Genomic DNA, 18,596 nt, shown 5'->3' with positions numbered 1-18,596 from the left:
AAAATCTCATGTTCATCCCAAGCATTTGAACATCATTTCAAAAAATCCTATGTTTTCTATTCAAAAATCTTTAACTCAAAATAATGGAAACACTTTTAACATGAGAAATGTGGGATTACGATTTCATTCATGGTTTTACCATGTCTGCAATATAGAATGATGAAAATCGATTTTAGCAAATATATGGCAGAATACACAAGCATGATACTTTGCTCAGCATTTCCATGAAAATCGATAAACTTCTACTGTTGCTTTATTTAACATTAAATCACTACACGTTTTGATTCTTCGTTTTAAAAAATTATTTTAAAAAGAGAAAAGGAAACTGTCCACAATTAATACGATGCACGACTGATACTTTCTTTTCAATTGAGCAATACTTGGGTTTGTTCAAACAGTCACTGTTTTCCAAGAGCTTCTTCATTTTTTCATCTATGATGTAGGGTCAGGGATCCAAATAATTTTCATTTTACAATGATACGAGTTCAAGCTTGAACCACTCTTTACTTGCTCTCACTAACTAGCGCACATTACTACTTCAATAAAAATGTATTGTTCTTGAAAGGACTTGATTCGAAAAATTACAAGAAAATAAAATAGAACTATAATTTCACTGCTCTGACCCTATGACAGTTTTCTTGTTACACAGCCTCCATGAGCATCGCCAATTTCTCAGAGCGCATGTGCACAGCATCCACACATCCTTTTCCATCAATCGTGTTTCTTTTAGAAACGTGATAGGATTTAGCAATAGTACCTTTAGTAAGCATTCACCCACACCTTAGTAGATAGAGAAATATGCTGTGAGCAGAACCAAACTTGAAACATATAGGGTTCTGCACAACATCTCCATTCAAAACTGCTTGTGTACCACTTTTTATTTAGTAAAGCAATGTGTTTCTACATTAATTTTATTGAACGTTTCCGCATACATCTTTTATAACATGCATGCCAATAAAATATTTTTACAATGCCATATTTCCATAATAGTTTGGCCCGATTGAAACCCATTTTTGTCATTGCAATGCAACGAGTTGCAAATAGTACGTATTGTACGTAACAATGAGGTTGGCTGAGATTAGACTGACATGTGTCATCCAATAGAGAAAGTTGTTAAAACATTAAATTAAAATTAAAAAAAAACATTAAAACAACAAAAAGAAATTTTCTTTATGTATTCGTCGTCGGTGAAGTACTAGCGCCGAAAACAATACTATCGAACTCTGTTAATCCAATAGGATGACATAAATAATGCTCCACCCTACGTAAATTTTGAGCGATACAATTATACTTCTCATTTGCAATGATGCTAATGCAGAGACTATCCCAAGCAAGAACTGATGGTTTATTATGATCTTCATTTCCACTTTGTTCGTTTATTACATATATATTTATATGTAAACTAAAAAAAATAAATCGTTCCATTCATTCATAATTTTTGTAATTTGTTTATTTTATTGGACACGAAAACCTGTTAGTGTGACACTTTGTATCAGGTCAAGGATAAGTCATAGGCCTACAACTGGATGTTGAAATAAAAAATGTACCGCTTTATATAAAATGTGATTTTTGAAAACATAATATTATTTAATGCATACAAATTATTTCATTGTGCCAGACAAATTTCACAACTAGTGGACCATAGTATCTAACAAGAGTTCTACACGATATACAAATACACAGGGCCGGATTTAGCCGGAAGGGGCCCCGGGGCCGACGGTATGTGGGGGCCCAAAAATATACAAAAAAGGTTGGTTTTGGTACTTAAGATTTGTGGGGGCCCGGGGCCACGGCCCCCCGGCCCCCCCATAAATCAGGCCCTGATACATGAGGAAGAACCTTAGTACACAATGGACTTAACCACGAGCGTTTTTTTCACGATTCTTCTTCTTTTCGCTCGAAAAAATGACATCCGCTGCGGGCCAATGAACATTTGAGTGAATTCGGAGCTTTTAGTTCACTGGATGTTCACGTTGATGTTCATTTTTTGTAAGCTTTGCCATCAGATGAGGTTTTCTTCTAACTGAAAATCGACGCGTGACGTCATCGTGGTTTAGTCCATGTTTCTCGTTGGAATCAATAGTCTGACTGAATTTATTCAACAGTTAAGGTAATCTTCTTATTATTTTTATTATTTTTCTTCTTCTTCTTCTTCTTCTTCTTCTTCTTCTTCTTATCAACGTTATATCCCCCACTGGGACATTGTTGCCTCGCAGCATAGTGTTCTCTAAGCACTTTCACAGTAATGAACTACGAGATTTCTAAGCAATTTTTGCATTTGTATATCATGAGGCTAAGACGATGATACTTTCATGCCCAGGAAAGCCGAGGAAATTTCCAACCCGAAAATGTTCTACTCCGACCTGGGAATCGAATCCAGCCACCTTCAGCATGGTCTTGCTTTATAGCCGCGCATCTTACCGCACGGATAAGGAAGGCCCCTGAGGTGGGGAGCTCCTTAATAAAAAATTGCGCTCCTATAGTCAACACCATTTAATTTTTATGTTCCGTTTCAAGGGGTTCTCTTTCTCTATTATAGACCTTCCGAAATAATCCTATAGTGGACACTTTCGCATTTATTATCAACAAAATTGTTAATAATTAGCATTTTTTACATTCCTTGGTATTTTCAAATGCTTATAATTTCATCATTGCAACGTGAGTAAAGTCTCCCGAACGAGTTCAATAAGAATATGCTCAAAAAAGCTCAAAATAATTTTCTTATCAAGAAAATGTTCATATTTTTTTTTCTTTTCTTTTTCTTTTTTCTCACAGAAAAAAAAATAATTAAAACTAATAAGCGCGTGAAAAATAAAGACATGGAAAATTACACTATTCTGGGCGTACACGGATCTATTTCAACAAGTTTGCTCTAAATGTATGCAATGTCTATATGTACAGTGATCGTTCGCTAATTGGGGCACGACCTCACCCCAACTAGCGAATGCCGTTCGCTAATTGGGGCGTTTTGACAAGCGTCAATGTTGTTTACTTTTTGCGTTGAACAAAGGAAAATTTTACGCGCCAGAAAAAATCGATCCCGCCAAACACGGAAACAAAACGTCAACGCGTTTTTGACATCAGATTCTGACGTTTAGCTGCTTTTTAATTGGGTTTCGCCCCAATTAGCGAACCCCCAACGAAAAAACGCCCCAACTAGAAAAAACCCAATTAGCGAACGTTCACGTTCACGTTCAATTTTTAACTGTGTATGCAATGTCTATAGCATTATGCCAATTTCTATAGCATTAATCATATCAAAAGTGACATAATGCAATATAAATTGCATACATTTGTAATTAATGGGTAAGTATCCCTTGAGCAATACAGAGACTCCCTGAATCAAACGGCCTCAGGGTCGGCACGCTCACCTCGAGAAACTCGCGGACAGGTACTTCTCGCACTCAAACAGTAGGAAAACCACAATATTTCGACAACAGAATACGTTATTCGGCTTCTCTTCCTTCCTCCCTTCGTAACACTTCCTAACCCTTTTTCTTCCCACTTCTTTATTCGCTACTCTAACCTTTACTTCGGGGCCCCTTCTTTCTTCCACAGCACCACCACACCTTCCCTTTCTTTTCTGCTTCCTCTCCTTCACTGGCGGCTTGTCCCAGAACGCCAGCAATTAACGATGGCGTCTCACTATCTTCCGGGGTGGCTTGGGTATCGTTCGTAGCTTCCGAGTCGAAACCGCGCACTCTCGACCTGCCAATATGGTAGACATTAGACTATGACCTCGTCCCTCGGTCAGTGACCTCTCGAACCCAATGGCCACATTACGCCACCACTTCATGGCCGTCCAAAGGGCTTTTCCTTGGTCCTCTGGTGGTGGGACACTGTATTTCAGTGGGTGGTTGGCTGCGTAGGGTGGTGGTAGAGCTCAGATTAAGAAATAGCCATACTACACATTATTTTTTTTCGACGAGGCCGGCAAAATAAATTGCCGAGAATCCAACAGCTGAGATCTCGGTAAAAATTTCGGTGAAAGTTCAAATTACTGATTGGTCGTAAAATGTTCGACACAACCCAGCTGTCAAATTTTACCGTGCCGTTCGGTAGTACGTTGCCGATCAATTCGGTAAAGGACTTTGCTGAGATTCAGTGAATTTTTTTTTATTATTTATTTTCATATAAATCAAATCAAAACAACAATGAAAAGCTTTAATCAATATAAAATAGATTATATTTTAGGTCACATTTTGTAAAAATAAAAAAACAATGTGAACATGCTAAATAAAACTTCACAAATGTTTCCATGTTTATTTTAGCTTCTTCGTACGGGTGAAGCATTTTCCATCGATTCCATCCATTGATTGAAGTAGGTAGATCTGGAATGGAATTAAAACGGGGAACGATACAAGTTTTTCCAAACTGAAAATCCCGAAAAATATGGCACATTTTTTCAAGAAAGATGATAAAACCCGTATGCCGTCTTTTTAGCAGAATATGCTGGTTTTTTTTTGGATTTTATCGGGTTCAATACCTTGTGTCGTCCCTGTTGCTTTCGTTAAAGTCAACGTGAAATGTTGTATGAATATTGAATATGAATATTGAATACTTACCAACAAATTTAAAGATGAAAATTTATTTTTTCTCTTGCTTTTACTTTGCATGTTTTTAGCAGAACACGCTACAGGTTTTACATTTGACAGATGGGTTTACCGAAACTCAGTCAAGTTCCGAACTACCGGTTACTAGGCAAACTTGACTGCCGAGCTTCAGTAACTTGTGTAAACGTCATATTTATTGACGAGATATCAGTTAAAAAATACTTTTACGGTCATGTTCGTCAATTTATTTTACCGACAAAAAAATAGTCTTTTAAGTGTGTACAGGGAGCTGACTAGGAAAAACCTACAGTCCCATGTTTGCTTAACTTCCTATCTACATGAGACTGTTATGGACTTATGGGCAAATATTGTCAGATTTTCTGGATATGATACACTGCGCGGCGTTTGTAATGTTCCCAAATGGGTACTTGCACAAAACTTCACGCGGCGAATGACTGTCGAAAGGTACGGCCGCGCCAAACGATACACCGCAATGCTATTCACCCATAAGAATCAAGTAAACGGGGTGCGGAAAGCGCGGCGGTACCTTTCCCGAAGGGTACGCCGCGTGCAATTTTGAGAAAATCAGGCAATATATCCCTCACTGAGACATTGCCGCATAGTAGCTACTGTGAGGTTTCTTAGTCAAGTTACCATTTTTGCATTTGTATATCATGGGGCAAACAAGATGATACTTTTATGCCCAGGAAAGCTGAGAATGTTTCCAACCTAAAAATTTGGTAGACTGCACGGAGAATTAAACCCAGCCACCAGCAACCCGATGACATGATCTTGTTTATGAGCGCGCGGATTAATATCAGCAAGAACCTGAGAGCCATCAGGCGGGTGGCTGGAAGCGAGAAGGCTGACAAAGGTGTGTAGACCGAGGTCTTCTCCTTCCTTGGCGAAGCCAAGATTTCGCGTTGCAGGCCAGCGAAGCACTATCGTCCGACCAGCCGCCCAATCCCAGGGGTCTAGCGTTACTAAAGGCGCTAGCGCAGCTCTACGCGATGCTAGTCAATGCTGATTCCACTGACACTTTCCATAGGAATGGGGTCGAGACGTGTATTTACGTAAAGTTTGCCAGTCCTGGTCTGACATATTGCATTGGGGGTCCCAAACAATTAGGTCCTAAAATGAAGAATCGATATTCGATTTTCTTTCAGGGAACGAAAATAGCCAAGAAGTATGGAATGCTCTGTCGATTAAAACACGATTTGACTATTGGTAGCAAAATACTCTTGTATAAATCAATCATCTCTCCTCATCTGGATTTTTGCCCTTCCATCCTTTTCTTGGCTAACGAAACACAAATATCGAGATTGCAGCGCTTACAAAATAAAATAATGCGTTTGATTTTAAATGTGATAGATTCACTTCCTCAACTTTCCTGTTGGACGCCTTACAATGGCTGTCAGTGAAGCAAAGAATAGTGTACTTGACTATGGTGTTCATTTTAAAGTAATAAACGGTTTATTGCCTCGATATTTGTGTGATCGAATTGAAAGAGGAAGTGATATTCATAGTTATAATACTAGACACGCGGATAATGTGAGAACACCCTATTTTCTGTATGGCGCTTCACAAAACTCTTTGTTTTTTAAAGGTATAAATGTTTTCAATTCGATGCCTTCACACATCAAACGTGCAGTCACGCTAACACAGTTTAAGAGACAATGTATTTCACACGTCAAAGCTGCCTTTTGAACAGCTACCCGGCATTTTTTACCCGATAACACTTGTATCTTGACGAAGTTTTTGACAACGGATGATTTGTATGCACCATTTTTATTTTTATTATTTATTGAGGCATTAAAAGCTATAACGTTCGCCTCGATGATGATGATGAATTTTAATTTATTGACGTAGTTTAGTTTGAACCTTTCTTTGTGTAGTCTACAAAAGTTTGAGCATCGCGCGCGGATTACAGATATGAATGATTTTGAATTTATTTAAAACTTGCATATTTGGAACTGTTGAATCATGCTCATGAATGAGTAGTAAGCATTCTGGTAGATTATTTTGTACTCGCGGTTGTTCCGAAACTTTTGTTATCGACGGAGCAGTTACACAAGTTTTGATGTTTGGTTGTCGAACCTAATGATCCATGTTCAGATACATGTGAGTTTTAGATTGCGATATTGGTTTGTGAAAAGAACGCGATGTTTGGCGGAGCTTTTGAAATCTGTGCGAGAGGTTTCACAAGTTTAGCTTTTGATGAGCTCCATGTATCACTACTGTTGATTACAAAAATTCTAGGTGTAGTTCTTCAGTTCATTTTACCAATTTATTTTTGCTGTACAGTATGGAATTTTATTTTGGATTTTATATCTGTATATACAATCGGATCGTTTGTTTGCAAAACCGATTACATTGATCTTATTTAATTATCTTAAAGATAACTCGTCCAGCTCAAACCTTTGTCCCGTATGTGGCGGGACCATCATCATCATCATCATCATCATCAACGACGATGTTAATCATCCTGAAAGCGTCAGTTTTTCTTTTGACTCAAAAATCGAAAGGCACATTGTTTACTTTGAAATTTAAAAATAGATGCTTCTTCGTCGTTTTCAGTCTTGTTTGACGTACGGAATAATATGATTCAATCGCACTAGCAAAACACCGCAGGGCACTTGACTCAACCTTTGACAGTTAATATATGGGCCTTACGTTTTGGGATGATCGTTGATTCGTTCTGAAATGTTGCACAGTCTAAAATTTGCCTCAAAATGTATTAAACACAAAAATATTATTCATACTGATTTAGATTTTTACCACAATTTTAATAACATCGGTTCAAGTATTCTTGACCGATGCACTATCGTTGGCAACCATAAACGAGGTAGGGCTTTAGGACCAAATTGTGTAGAATCTAGACCCGATTGACTGCTTCCTCGCTTTCCAAACCACGTTTGAAGTTTGTATAGAAATTAGTACAGGAAAACGTACATTTTTATCTTTTTCAGTTCACGGTAAACCAAATAGCACTTGTTATTTAAAAACCATTCATCTCATAGAGCTAAGAAACTCTACGGAGTTACTCGGAATAGTTTCTCAAAGTAAAAACCTGAGCAAGAAGCAAAAAGGATTTGCCCTCTAACAACGATAGGTGACCTGGTATTCTTCTTCTTATTGGCATTACATCCCCACACTGGGACAGAGCCACCTCGCAGCTTAGTGATCATTAAGCACTTCCACAGTTATTAACTGCGAGGTTTCTAAGCCAGGTTACCATTTTTGCATTCGTATTATCATGAGGCTAGCACGATGATACTTGTATGCCCAGGGAAGTCGAGACAATTTCCAATCAGAAAATTACCTAAACCGGCACCGGGAATCGAACTCAGCCACCCTCAGTATGGTCTTGCTTTGTAGCCGCGCGTCTTACCGCACGGCTAAGGAGGTGACCCGGTATTACTGACAGAAAAAATACTTTCTTGCATATGGTTTGAGCAATAATTTTCCTATACGAATTTCCATATAAATCTTGAGCGCGATGCGGAAAGCGGGGACCTAACCAATTGAGACCATTGATAAGGGCCCCAAAATAATTCAGAACAACCATGGTTTCGCATGATTGGATGAATTTCCCCACACATCTGCGCCCCATTCTAATGGAGATGCTTGCTGCATTTATTTATCAACTCCTCGTGACTAAACTTTTTAGCATAGATAATTGTAAACATCGTGGGTGGCTGTACGATGCTTAACTGAGCAAACTACCATATATTGTCGCAAATTGATACTTGGGATTAGTACCTATTCCTATACGGAAGCAGTTGTATATCTAGCCACGTCTTTACAATCACGGAAGGAAGGAAAGGAATGTTAGTTCAACATCCACTTGTGCAGGGAACCCTGGAAGGGGTTTAGTGGGTTGGGCAAATAATAAGGGATATACGACAATATAGAGCGTTTGTGAATAAAAATATATAGTGGAAAGTTATTAAATATGTTCATAAATTTACTTATGAACCGTCTAAAGCAGAACAAATTAACCTCGATCATGCAAATGTTCAGTGTCCTATATAAAACGCGTTTAATAACGTACCCTAAATCACTGGCCGCACAAAGCGCAACCACAAACTTGGCTTTCACGAATTTTCTGCGTCCTACTTGAAACACATCCGATCTACCACCAAATAAATTGTTCAGTGACCGCACAAAGCACAATCACAACGAGCTTGGTGGTTTAGTGGCTACCACTTCTGCATTATAAGCAGGAGGTCGTGAATTCAATCTCGACTATTGGAGAGTGCATTGCTTCTATCTAGTGAGGCTGCGAAATGGTAAGTTGACGTCTGGGAAGGAGTGACCTACACAGCTCTGGTCCTCACAAGTTCCAATCTCACGCTGGGCACTGTTGTCCTTCTGACATCAGCTAGAGTGAGGGGGTGCGACCAAGGGGACCATCGTCCCTAACCCCTAATCCCAAGGCTTCAAGCGACCCGTACCGAGGGGATGCATGGCCAGGGGGTGAAATAATGAGCTAGGCCTTTAGCCTGTGGGGAACCTGGGCACTCCCACAGTAATTGTCCCTTACAGCGTCATGCTGGGCTCTGGCGTGGTGAACCTTTTTTTCCCAAGCAACTCGGAAAACCAAGTCAATTCTTCAATTAGTGGTAGTAGTGTAGGCGACAACCCCTTCGCCAGAGGTGGGTTGCTCAGGTCTCCGCCTAGGAGGTCAGAGGCAATAGTCGGCAGCTCGGTGCGCAGCGCCAGCGTGGGTCACTTAACCTTCTCTCCGGCTACGCCAGTAGTGGTTATGAACGGCGCATGACTTGTGAGGGCGATGAACCGCAAACGCGATGGGCTTTCGGCCTTCGAGGTGGCGACGGAACAGCTGGAGGCCATCATCGACTTTGCGTCTTTGAAACTTAATATCAGTAAGGACCACAAGGGGGGGAGCTTGATGAAACTTAGAAAGTCGATGTTGGACGCCAAGCTGGAGAGGGCGGTCGGGACGGCCAAGTGCAAACCCGTGAATTCCGTGGAGTTGAGGTCTACCCAGACTGAGGCCCAAGGATTCGCGGACTCGGGCAAGGTCGAGTCGACCGAGGGCGTGCCAGCGAAGACGGTGGTGCCAAAGTCTACCCAGGCAGAGGCTCAAGTATTCGCGGGCACGTCGGGGGTGACTGCTCCAGCGGAGCAGACACAAAAACGGGGGAGACAGTCTCCAGGGGATAAGCTTCCTGGGGACCGCTCCAAAACGCGGAGGGTTACTACCCCAGACAGTAGGGCTGGGAAGCTGAACCCCGGCCAGGTACCTCCAAAACCGGGGGAGGAAGGACCTGAAAAGGTCCGTCCACCCAAGAAAGACGGTAGTAATAGCCGCACCAGACCAGGGAAATAGAGGGGGATGACGCCTCCTGGACCTTGGTCAAGAACAAGAGGAAACCGAAGACGTCAAGGGCCGAAAAGAATTCCCAGGCGAATGAGGGTAGCAAGAAGTCTAGGGTAGGCGCCAATCGCTCCAGGGGCGATGCCCTAGTCATCAAGACGGACGAGACTAAGTACTCGGCCGTCTTGAAGGCGATGAGGAGTGACGTCAAGCTCCGTGAACTCGGCGCCGAAGTACGTCGAGTAAGACGCACCCGAACGGGCGAGATGATCCTCGAGTTGAAGCGGGGCGTCTCACAAAAGGGTGTTGCCTACAAGAAGTTGGCGGAGGAAGTCCTATGCGAGACGGTCAATGTGAGGTCTCTCACGACGGAGGTGAATCTAAGGGTTAAGGACCTGGACGAAATCACCGAAGTCGAAGAGCTCGTCACGGCACTACGGCGACAGTGTGAAGTGAAGAGGACCACCGCAGCCGTTCGGCTACGGAAAGGTCAGGCAGGCAAGGATGTTATCGATCATTTAGTAATTCGCGTCCGATCATTTAGTAGTTTATCAACAACTTATTCCAGAAGCTGAATTTCAAAATGTGTTGTATGGTGGACATCCAGTGGGAAAGTTTTTCTACAACTCTGGCTAATAGTTCGTTGTTAGAATTCAACTAATAACGGAGTTATAGCGCTAGTTGCAGTAACTAAAACTAAATGATTGGAATTTCGTAATCATTTAGTTCAAGTTACTGAAACTATAGCTAGAACTCCGTTACTAGTGGAAGTCAAACAACGATTCATTAGAGTTGTAGAAAAACCTTCCACCTGAAGTCCACCATACAACACTTTTTGAAATTCAGTTTCAGGAATGAGTTATTAACAAACTAAATGATCTAACGCAAATTACTAAATGATCGTAAACATCCTTGCCGACCAGAACGCAGGTAACATTGGTTCGGCTATCTGCAGCGTAAGCCTCCAAGGTAGTCAAGTTAGGGAGCATCAAGGTGGGATAGTCGGTGTGCCATATGGGCATATATGAGCAACCCGAAGTGCAACCCCTTCAAGTGCCTGGAAACGGGACACAAGCAATGGGACTGCAAAGGCCCTGACAGAAGCAAGCTCTGCCGACGCTGCTGATTGAAGGGACATAAGGCACAATGCTGCACGAACCCTCCCAATTGTAGCAAAGCTGCGAACAACAAGCACCCCACAGGGGTTCGAAATGTCCGGCGTTTAAGCGTGCTGCAAACTAACAGTGCAGGTAAGATGGACACATAGGTTGATACCGGAGATAGGCACGTGGGTCAAGAGACTCCATGGGGAAATCACTTTCCACCTGACCCAAGTCCTTACAGGCCATGGTTGCTTCAGACATCTACACCGGTTCGGACACTCGGCCTCGCCCGAGGGGTCCTCGTCAAGGCTGGGGCAGGCGTAGGCACCGCATCGGCAAGTCCCTCTGTGTGTTGGCGAATAGACCGTATCGCAGAGAGATCAATTTGGAGAGCACGCGGCATCATCATTCTTGATACCAGTCGTGCAGAGGAGAGCAGTCGACCCTTCCCACCTTCTGAGGACATAGGACATACCATGACACCATGACACCATTCTAAAAAAGCGAGTCACGATGTTCGATGCTGCAAGGACACGCAGCTAACCACGAGGGTGCGTCGTGCACTGGCCCCCCTTTGAAGCATTTCTTTCTAGTTGTACCGAAGGGACTATGGGCTTAGCGGCAATGGAAACGGTTTAGCGGGTCGGGGATGTAGTCCTGCCTCCCTCGTTTGCTGTTGGAGGTGGTCCCTAACCCCGCACTTCCTGGACAACCCAGGATGTCTGTTGAGCAGATTCCCCCTCCATTGCTTAGGAAGAAAAAAAAAAACACACACACACACACAACCACGAGCCCTCCCAACTGTTTGATCTGTTCCAGCAAAGCTGCGAACAGCAAGCACCCCATGGGAGGTTCGAAGTGCCCGGCGTTTAAGCGTTCTGCAAAATCATAGTGCAGGTAACGCAGCTAAACCTGAACCACTGTGATGCAGCCCAGCAACTGCTGTGTCAGACAGTTGCTGAATGGGGGACGGATATTGCCATCATAGCAGATCCTTACCGGGTACCTGCCAGGAACGGTAATTGGGTCACCGATGGGTCTAAAATGACGGCGATATGGACAACGGGGAAATATCCAGTCCAAGAGTTGGTGTCTTCGACACACGAGGGCTTCGTCATTGCCAAAATCAACGGGGTCTTCTTCTTCAGCTGCTATGCGCCTCCTCGATGGTCGATCGAGCAGTTCGGTTGAATGCTAGATTGTTTGACGGCTAACTTGATGGGGCGTAGACCGGTGGTAATAGCGTGGGAATTCAACGCTTGAGCCGTGGAATAGGGAAGCCGATCCACGAATCAACGGGGGCAGATTTTGCTGGAATCACTAGCCATGTTGGATGTGGACTTGGCCAATGTCGGTACCAAAAGTACCTACAGCTGGAACGGGGCTGAATCGATTATCGACGTTACGTTCTGGAGCCCTGGCCAAACGAGTAGTTCGAACTGGAGGGTAGATTGTGGCTACACTCACAGCGACCACCTGGCGGTTCGCTACAGTATCGACTATACGACCAGCATTCAGCGGACGGAAGAAGGGGCTAGGCCTAGCCCTCGTATGTGGAAGACATCATACTTCGACGACGAGGTGTTTAAAGAAGCGCTCCACCGCGAGCACGATACTCTCGGTCTGAGCGGCGAGCAGCTGGTAACAGTACTCTCGCGTGCATGCGATGCCACCATGCCTAGGAAAATTCACCCTAGGAATGGAAGGCCACCGGCTTACTGGTGGACTCAAGCAATTGTGAACCTGCGCAGCGCCTACCTACGGGCAAGGAGGCGGATGCAGCGAGCACGCACAGAAGAGGATCGTGTTGAACGACGGGTGGCGTTCGTGGCTGCTAGAGCCGTTCTGAAATCAAGCAAAAAAGCCTGCGGGAAAACCACCGGGGGATCCGTCGGCATATAGACCAATATGCCTGCTTTATACGACGGGGAAGGTGCTCGAGAAGATCATCCTCAACAGGTTGTTGATATGCACGGAGGGTGCGGATGGTCTATCGAGTAACCAGTTTGGCTTCCGAAAGGGTAAGTCGACCGTAGACGCTATCTTGTCGGTTGCGGAGATAGCTATCCAGCGTAAGAGGAGGGGAGTTCGCTATTGTGCAGTAGTGACTCTCGACGTGAGGAATGCTTTCAATAGTGCCAGTTTGCCAGCTACTGCAGATGCGCTCCCGCGTCTTGGTATTCCCGAGTTTCAATTTTTTTTTCTCTTCAATTCCCAAATAACTCACAGTCTCATAAGCGTAAACTTTCGCCTCAACGGTATAACTTCGAGCATGAAAAATTCAAGCACGTAAGAAACGTCGATACGACCCTTGAAAAAGAGGAAGCTGAAGAGTTTTCAGTTTATAAAGTCGACAGTGCAAATGATGAGCTTTTTAAATGTCGGATTAGCGGAGTCAATCAATAGAGCTTGCTGACATTTGATCATCTTTCTCTTGTACGCGCACAGAGTGAATAGGATTTGCTTCCGAAGCGTTTCCCGATGAAAACAAATCCTATCCCCTCCGTGTGCGTGCTAGAGAAAGATGATTAACGCTAGCAAGCCTTATTGTAATGTCAATGTAACCATTCTTAAGGACAATGGAGATTTGCGACTTTGCATCGACATGCGTCGGGCAAATCAAGCGATTCAGCGTCTATATCACCCACTGCCAATCTTCGAAAACATTCTTAAAAAGTTTAACGGGGCCAAATTCTTCACAACTCTGGATATTAATCAAGCTTTCCACCAAGTTGAGCTGGCGAAAGAGAGTCGCGATATAACAACGTTTGTCACCAATTGGGGTCTATCTCGATATACACGACTACTCTTCAGAGTAAACTATGCCCCAGAGTTCTTCCACAATTTGATGGAAAGCATTCTTTCGAATTGTGAGAATACGGTGGACTTCATTGATGATATTATGATCTGGGGAGCTTCCGAAAAGGAACATGACGATTCGATGAGAAAAACGTTGACGGTTTTGAAAAATCATGGAATCATGCTAAATATGCAGAAATGTAGATTCAAGCAACAAGAAACAATGTTTCTGAGACACAACTTCTCGGAGAAAGGGATTCTTCCAACTGATGCAAAAATTCGATCTATTCTACACTTTCGGGCTCCGCACAACAAGGAAGAATTAAGAAGCTTTCTAGGGCTCGTTACGTATGTTGCTAAATTCATTCCCAACCTAGCAACAGAGAATCATCCTCTGAGAGTACTCCTTAAAGATATAACTCCATTCGAATGGAATTCCACCCATCAAAGGTCGTTCGAAGGATTGAAACAACGAATGGGCAACCTGAAGAACTTAGGTTATTTTGATCCTAAGGACAACACCATTCTGGTTACTGATGCGTCGGGTGTTGGTCTTAGAGCAGTATTGATCCAGCAGAAAAACAATATACCCAGCGTTATAAGTTATGCATCAAGAAGTCTATCAGAAACTGAGCTACGATATCAACCAATTGAGAAGGAAGCACTGGGAATAGTCTGGGCTGTTGAGAGGTTCAGGGATTGCGCTTGCAGGTATTCAAATTGACTGTTGTCTATAAAAGGGGTTCAACTAATATCGCTGATCCGCTCTCCCGAATGACATCACATGTTGACGATAAATGGAAAGAATAATCGGAAGTCTACATTCGTCGAATTGCTGCATCGACTTTAGCTACGCTTGTGAACGATTCCGCCGAAGGTGATTTTGGCGAATATACGGAAATTTCAATTAAGCCATTAAAGAGTCGGCCGCAATTAATATTTTAGAAGTCGACGATGCTACGAATATACGGAAATTTCAATTAAAGCATTAAAGAGTCGGCCGCAATTAATATTTTAGAAGTCGACGATGCTACGGAAAAAGACGAAGAAATACAGGCTATCAAACGAGCGGTGATGGAGGACAATTGGACGTCAGAAATACTGAAAGCGTACTCAGCATTCCGAAATGAATTATCATTTGTAAACGGGCTTGTGATGCGAGTATCAAAACTGGTGATTTCATCAGCGTTACGGAGCAGAATGTTGGTTCTAGCCCACGAGGGACACCCGGGACAGACAGTTATGAAACGAAGACTAAGAGATCGCTGCTGGTGTCCCAAAATGGATACGAAAGCTGTGAAGACATGCGACAGTTGCGAAGGATGTATATTATAATATTATAAAATAATCTACACGTTCGATTAACGTTCTTTCAAACGTGAGTCTAACGTGTTTTATCACTGTACATTTTCACTAGCGATACACGTTATACTTCTAAGAAATGAAGTTAAATCCACACCACTAGTTATCTCTGCGACATTTAACGTGTTTTGAACATCGTTCTAGTTGACGATCGATTTTAGAAATTACCATTATGGCGCCTGCTGAAGTATTACGTATTCGACTACCTGGTTTATACAAAATGTTATTTTAAATGTTGAATTGCAATAAAGGAATAAAGCTTGTTTTAAGGTAAGTTTAAGAGCTTCGGCTTCCGTTCGTATTTTTGAAAATTGTGTTGAAGAATTGTCTTCTTTACAGGTCCGCATCTACTCAAAACCATATTTGGATCCGCTGTGTCAATCGAGTCAACGTTAAATTATCCGGTAATTCTCGATCGAAGTGCAGCAAGACGGCTACGGAAATGTGTTTTTGATGAGCTAGCCCACAATTTCCATCAAATTCTTGCCACTCCCGCCATTCCGCTGCAATACATTGCATAATCGAGATAAATATTTTAAGTTGAAACTATGAGTAGTGTGTATAAAAATAAGAATTTTTATTGCTGAACATGTGTCCAATAAATTGTTTGTTACAATATACATATATCATGAATGTGTTTTCTTTATTGTGTTTATTTACGATTTTTTGAATATTACGGTTACTGTCATTTTATCAACGAGAACAATCCATCGAAATTTAACGTGTTTCGCATTTGATTCCATATTATTTTCCATTGATATCACGCGTTTCATTTTTTGACATTTGCGACTGGAAATAGACGTTACATCTACATTGTTTTCAATAAGTGCAGATTCATGTGTGAAACCAGTGGTATGATCGTTTATATCATTTTCAGTGTAGTGCAGACGGCTGATCCTCCGGAGCCTATGCAAAGACGACCGCTCCCAGAAAAACCATAGCTAGACGTCATAGCCATCGATTTTTTTGGCCCTTTACCAACCGGGGAACATGTATTGGTGGTAGTTGACTATTTTAGCAGGTATTTGTGCTTGGAGATCATGACTGCTATTACGGCGAAAGAAACCATAAAACGGTTGGTTAAAATAGGTTAAAATATTCAGCATTTGGGGTGTACCACGTACAGTTACGCTTGACAATGCCAAGCAATTCGTGTCAACGGAATTCGAAGAATTTTGTAGTTCAAAACGAATTCATCTGAATCACACTTCACCCTATTGGCCTCAAGCAAACGGTGAATTAGAGAGGCAGAATCGTTCCCTTCTCAAACGTTTAAAGATAGCCAATGCTATCTACGGAGACTGGAAGGCTGAAATGAATCAGGATCTTGAATGTACAATAATACTGCACATACCCATCCCATCCCATCCTGCTAATGTCCATTTGTTTATAAAAACGAACGGGCAGGACGGGAACAACTTCGAGCTAATTCAAGCTGCTCATTGGGCAGCACTATTGTTGCATTTGAAGCGAACGAAAACTTTTTTGAATCAAATGTGCATTTCAAGTTGTTTCAACCAGCTAAATGTTTGAAGCAAGCAAGGATATTATTCAACCGTCCAAGACGAATTAAGTACTCTCCATTTAATTCCACCAATTATGTTCGATATCTTTGCAGATGCGTATATCGACCACACAGTTGTGGTCGAAATACGTATCTGCAAAGATATCGAAAATAATTGGTGGAATTAAATGGAGATCAGGCTTGTAAAATGTCATCTGCATGTCATTTGACTAATTTGTTCATAGCTTTCTTTAGAAGCCAAATTTATTCCATAATTTTGAATGTAGTCATAACGCTTGAGTAGGGCTAAAGCTTGATCCACTTAGTATTTGGCCGCACGAAATTAGATATTTCTTTGCCAAAAAAGTTCATAAATAAGTGGTTCAGGTTTTATTAAACAGGGAATTTAGTAAACTTTGAAGGAAAATATATCGAAAAATTATTCATTGGCATTTCGGATGAATTCTCGAAATTTTCTTTCAATACCACTCGTTATTTTTTGCACAGTAGAACGGCCATCTTAATCTGCCATTTTTTCACACCACTTCTCCATATAAGATGGTTTTCTGATTGTTTTGCACCATTTCTCAAGTTTCCCTATGTTTATTTCCTAATATTTTTCGTTGGGACGAAAATTTGGGCATTTTGGTGGGTTGATAGTTTTTTCAATAACGTCATTATCATTCGGTTCATACCATTCCATTACATCCCGTCTGTAATGGCAGCTTGTTAAGTCAGGCCAAAGCAACACCGGACAGTCGTGTGATTGAATGGATGGCAAAAATCGCTTCTTGGAGATGAGCCAGCCTCGGGCTGAAAGTCTCCTAAATAAAGACAAAAAAAATCGCTTCTGAAGACACTCCTTATTGTATATTTGTCCATTTATGGTCGCTCCGGTGATGAAAACTTTAGTTTCCTTTCCACAACTGCAGATGCTTTGACATACCATCAATTTGTGTGCAATCTTGCCTGCATAGACATATTTGAATTTTCCCGGGGCATTACCCTTCCGTTTGGCAAGGTAAACCTTGTATCCCGGGAATTGAAAGTCAATTTTAAAATCAATTTCATCGCCCATCAAAATACATTAATTGTATTTCGTCAGAACTTGCTCGACCAGCATTCTGGCGCGATGTTTGGCAATCAGGATCTGTTTCAGGGTCCTGTTGAGACGCTTACTGACATCATACAACTTGAAACATTCGCGCCAACAGATTATTTGAGCTGTGCTGTGGGCGCAGTGAACCTTTTCGCTAAATTACGCAAGGAAATCCCAAAATGGTTCCGAACTGCTCTGCAGACTTTCACTTGTAATTTCTGGTCGTATGTTCCACTTCTATGATTGTTTCGTTCTACGCGATCCAGCAATATTGTCAGATTTTCTGGATATGATACACTGCGCGGTGTTTGTAGTGTTCCCAAATGGGTACTTGCACAAAACTTCACGCGGCGAATGACTGTCGAAAGGTACGGCCGCGCCAAACGATACACCGCAATGTTATTCACCCATAAGAATCAAGTAAACGGGGTGCAGAAAGCGCGGCGGTACCTCTCATGAAGGGTTCGCCACGTGCAATTTTGAGAAAATCAGGCAATAGTGTTTCCCGATAACGTTTGACAGTTTTTACAGTCAATTTCGGTAATTTTAGATACTTTGAAATTATTCTTCCTGACCATGTTGGATTTCCAACGTGAATGTGCAAAATTTGTTCCCATCTCTCCCGTTCCATTTTCGATAACTTTTGAACGTGAGTATCAATACTGATGAAACTTTCACCATAAATTAACTAAACCTTCCGCAACGATGTGATGTATTTTACTTCTCGGTACGGCCACCAGAGGCGCCGCAGTAATTGGAAAGAAACGGCCAAATACTAAGTGGATCGAGCTTTATATTTTTGTCCAAGGGTACATTGCTCTAAGTATAACAT

General features: G+C 42.2%; 1 protein-coding gene across 10 annotated transcripts in view; it reads right to left on the bottom strand.

Moving 5' to 3' along the window:
* LOC134211790 (neuronal acetylcholine receptor subunit alpha-7) overlaps positions 1-686 on the bottom strand; it is a 93,874-nt gene extending 93,188 nt beyond the window's left edge. For 5 of the 10 annotated variants that reach the window (XM_062689023.1, XM_062689013.1, XM_062689020.1 and 2 more), the window contains exon 1: positions 276-684. The gene's annotated coding sequence lies outside the window, so the exon portion shown is untranslated. Of the gene's footprint in view, positions 1-139; positions 158-208; positions 228-275 lie in introns of those variants that run through there. The other 5 variants (XM_062689017.1, XM_062689014.1, XM_062689015.1 and 2 more) reach the window with 5 other exon arrangements.
* Positions 687-18,596: the final 17,910 nt, after the last annotated feature.

The sequence above is a fragment of the Armigeres subalbatus genome, chromosome 2 (genome assembly GCF_024139115.2).
Source record: "Armigeres subalbatus isolate Guangzhou_Male chromosome 2, GZ_Asu_2, whole genome shotgun sequence".
Classification (NCBI taxonomy): domain Eukaryota; kingdom Metazoa; phylum Arthropoda; class Insecta; order Diptera; family Culicidae; genus Armigeres; species Armigeres subalbatus.
Note: the sequence above shows the minus strand (reverse complement) of the source record. Positions and strands in the feature narration are given on the sequence as shown.